This window comes from Trachymyrmex septentrionalis, unplaced genomic scaffold, assembly GCF_001594115.1.
Source record: "Trachymyrmex septentrionalis isolate Tsep2-gDNA-1 unplaced genomic scaffold, Tsep1.0 scaffold48, whole genome shotgun sequence".
Lineage (NCBI taxonomy): Eukaryota > Metazoa > Arthropoda > Insecta > Hymenoptera > Formicidae > Trachymyrmex > Trachymyrmex septentrionalis.
This window is the reverse complement of record NW_017305652.1, coordinates 138289-142857: the sequence shown is the minus strand read 5'-3', so window position 1 is coordinate 142857 and position 4569 is coordinate 138289. Positions and strand designations below refer to the sequence as shown.

The window sequence follows — 4569 nt, the reverse complement described above, 5'->3', positions numbered from 1 at the left end:
TATATATATATATATATTATATATGATATGCAGAATATCATTTTTATTGCATGTTTTCAGAAAAAACTTGCAACAAGAATTGGAAACCTTGAAGAAGAAACTTGCAAAATTCAAACTACAAGAGAAGTTGAATAGAGATGAAGTTACATTTATATTATTACTCTAGTATTTACTGAATTTGCATACATGTATTTTATTTGCTTTACGTTTTCAGCAAGAATCTTAAATTACAAGAGATTGCAGTGAAGGAAAAATTGAAGGCAGCAAGAACAAAATTTATCTTGGTACATTGAAATGTGAAGTCAAAATGTACACAAATCTTTACGTCGAGTCAAATATGAATATTATTGAATCTTAATGCGACACGCATAAACTGGTCTTCAGAAGATATAGCGAGCGCTATGTCTTCACGATGCATCAGTCCCAAAGCTTACCGATACATGAGAAGTATTATAAAAATGCTTCTCCCTGTTTTTTCAATTCTGAGAAGGTGATAATATCAACATAAATCCTGGCATGTTAGATACAATTCTTACCTGCATGAAATGTAAAGGAAAAAGCATGCAAACGTATGAAAGCTAGTTATACTCACATTTAACGAAATCTACTTATATAATAAAATTATTATCGATCGAAAACTGCAGAAAATTGTTGGATCACATAAGTTGTGTGTCAATGGTCCGTAGTATATTTTCTAAATAAAAACAAACGATTACTATCATTATGATACGGCAATGATCAAAAATACACCTTTGTGCATTATTTCATGATTGTATAATATAGGTCACACTGTTACTGACATGATATGTGATATGGGTTCAACCAAAGAGAATTAGTTAAAGCGGAAGGTTCGTATATCATGACGAGAGTCATCTGTTGAGTCCGACGCATGGAGAAATTAGATAGGTGAAGCATTCCGAAGGATGCGCCGTAGACAATAAAAAGCGATAGAGTTTAATTGATATTGAAAATACAATAAAATGCAATAGAAACCGATAGAGTTTGATTGTTCGAAATTTATTCATTTCTACTCTATTATGCGCAATGCTTTACCTTTCTGATTCCATCATGGTCTGATGCACAATTTGTTCCTAATTTTATTTTTATTTTATATAGACAGAACAGAATATTATAATGAAGTATTCGTGACCGTGCAGCTTTAGGTATGAAAATGGAGGATACCGAGTTCGAATTCCGTTTGTCTTCGTTAATTTTTTCGTCGCTATTATTGATAAATGCAGCATCAGACTCATAAGATGGCATTGATAGCAGCATACGCGAAAATATATTATGATCTCATAAGGATCTTCCACTCTATCTAATCTTCTTTGGGTTCAACGAACATCGCGCTATAGTCTGAATTGAAAATTAGAATTGCTCTCAAAAACAATTTAGAAGCAGACTTCCAAAATGCATTTTGTCCAAAATTTCAATTTTTTTAGTTAAAGATGGCATAGTGTTCAGTGTTGATAGATTCATATTTTAAGTTACTCTATGTTCTAAAAATATTTCCACACTATCAATTTATGTGCTAAAAAAAATCTTTACATTCGAAGTGCATAGTTCTGTGACTAGAAATAAACAAAATGTATGTTTAACATTTTTAGCAATTGTTTAACAATTTTATTGAACATTTTCATGTCTTATTAGCAAATTGTTATTTTTTGTAAGGCATACAGTTTTCTTGTGACTTTCTTCCTCGTTTTCTGAAAATTATACATTTTAGATAAAAAGCATTTTGAAAGTCTGCTCCTTAATTATTTTCAGCATCCTCTCGACGAAAAATTAAAGGTTTCTATGTTTGCAGATATGCCACACTTGTTCGAGTTAGCAAGAAATCACTTTATTGATAATGAGTTTGGTGTGCGGAGACATCGCATGGACAAGAAGTATATCGAATGAATCTTAAGTATTTGTGCAAAAGAGATGTAAAAGTTTCTTACAATATTTTCCAATATTACCTTCACGTCCAAGGCTATGAAAGACAAAAAATTCTTCCTACTATACTTTATACAATTTTTATACAATTACTTTCTGAACGAATAGCTTGCATTGAATGGTTTGGACAAAAAACTACTTCAATAATTTTGACTAGAAGGAAACAGCCCGCATTATCTGCTTGTTTAACGACTGGTTGGAAATGTTTAATGCTAATAGTATATATGGCAAACATGACGGCAAGATAGCATTTTATAAGAAATGACCGAACTAATGAATGAGATGACAATTGAGATGGAAGGCACAAAAGTTTAATTACATTCCAAAAAGGCATTATTATTAGTAACTGTTCTTTGCAGCAATTTTTGCCAATTAAGGAAATGTATTCCAACAACAATGTTAAGATGCAATACATTATTTACCAAACGGTTAAATCAAGATGTACTTGAAAACTTATTTTCATTAATCAGAGCTATTGGTATTGCATGCGACAAGCCTATCGCTCTAGATTTCAAATACTGTGTAAAAAAGATATGTTTTAGGCAAGTACTCAACCAATGTGTTTTGTAATGAAAGGATTTGTAACGTTTCGGTAGAATCTATCTGGCTTTGTATCCCCTCTTGTCATATACTGCCGAAGCTACTGCCGCATTTTGATATATTACTGCCTTTTGAAGAAGAATTGCGCAAAATATGATGCAAAAAATAATAATGTAACTGTATACAATCTACGAATATCGAACTTTGAAAGAAGAGGAATTTTTCGCTTTTATACACTGAGAGAAAAATTTACTAAATTTTAATAAATAATTGTTTGAATAGTACTAATATAAATATAATATAATACAGAAATCAAACGTGTTATAATAGTGCGTACTCTACCGTTGTGCCATGAGTGATAATTTCTATAATTCTGTTTTCACTATACTGAAGATGGCCCGAAGAGGAGCCGAAACGCCTATGTAATATAAAAAAGATTTTACGCATCACTTACTGCATTATAATTCTCATTAGTCCATTTGATTACATTTATAATAATAGGTAAATCAAATATATTTATGGAAAATGAATATTTGCTGAATCAAATATAATAATAGGTATAAATATACAAAACTCGAAATTGTCAAAAATGTAATCAAATGGAGCTAATAACGCGGTAAGTGATGCGTAAAATCTGTATCATATATCAAGTATTACAGACGTTTCGGCTTCTCTTCAGTATACAGTGAAGTCAGAATTATAGAAATTTTCACTCATGGTAGAATACTCACTCAAACGATTTAAATTCAGTTGACACTTGGTAGAAAGGTCAGATGGCAACGAACAAATAATTGAAACATGATTATTCCGTTCAGTCAAAAAAGCAGTTATAAAGAATTAATCAAATAGTAAAAAATATTGACTAAGAAAATCTATCAGTATTGAAATCAAACATGGTATAGTAATGGGTACTCTATCGTTGTATCATGAGCGAAAATTTCTATAATTCTTACTTCACTGACTGTATACTGAAGATGGCCCGAAGAGAAGCCGAAACATCTATGTAATACTTGATATACGATAAAGATTTTACGTACCACTTACCGCACTGTAACTCATTAGCCCTATTTGATTATATTTATAATTACAGATAAATCAAATTAATGATTCTTGTATCAAATAAATATACGTTTACATTTAGTAAATATTCAACTGGTACTATTCAAATATTTATTAAAATTTAAAACATTTTCTCTTAGTGTAGATAAAATGGACAGAATAGATGCTATTGAAGATGAGGGATTAAAGTATATTACTGGTTATGTTGTCCATCGATTTTAATTGAAATAGGATGAAACCACTAGCTGTAGATCATTCTTTAAAAAAAAATTCATATTTTTATTCAGAACAATATGGAAAAAAATTAATAAAATATTTAATAGTTATGATTGATCATAAAGATCACATTATAGATGATTTTATTTCATTTTATCACTGTCTTATATGATGTAATTTGAATTAAATAAAGTAACAATTATCCATAATTAGACTCATGTATAGTGTTGTTAATTTCCCGAGAAATTTAAATCATCGGGGAAGAACCTATTTTTTTCGGAATTTTTCTCGGGAAAGAACCTGGAATTGGGAGAAAACGGTTTTTTTTAAATAATTATAAAAATATCAAATTCTTATAGCACACACAAAATAAATTCATAGCTTAGCTTTAGAAGATGGCATCTGATATTAATTTCTTGAATAGAATGTTAAAAAATACAAAATATAACAGCTTACAATAAAAAAGAAGCACAAATAATAATAGTAATAATAGTATATGCTTTTACAGTATAGGTTAATTAGGTTAAGTTAAAGAAACAAGTTGCTATATTAAATAAAATTATAAAAAATTTTTTTAACATAATGTATACATACATATATTAAGTTTGTATGGAATAAACAACATAAAATAAACGAGGAATTAAAAATAAATTTTTAGTAGTTAACACTTGAAGATATATTATAACCATAGGCCATAGATATAAGTATAGATACTATAGATAGTTAAGATAACTAATATACGTATAGATATAAGTATAGATACTATAGATAATTAAGATAACTGATACACGTTGATTCATATTAACTGATAGTGTC

The 4569-nt window shown here is 29.2% G+C and overlaps 1 long non-coding RNA gene across 4 annotated transcripts in view; it reads left to right on the top strand.

The window, feature by feature from the left end:
• LOC108751512 overlaps positions 1-3537 on the top strand; it is a 5186-nt gene extending 1649 nt beyond the window's left edge. For 3 of the 4 annotated variants that reach the window (XR_001939490.1, XR_001939491.1, XR_001939489.1), the window contains 2 exons: positions 61-490; positions 1808-3537. This is a non-coding gene — a long non-coding RNA (uncharacterized LOC108751512). The remainder of the gene's footprint in view (positions 1-60; positions 491-1807) is intronic. The other variant, XR_001939492.1, reaches the window with a different exon arrangement.
• Positions 3538-4569: the final 1032 nt, after the last annotated feature.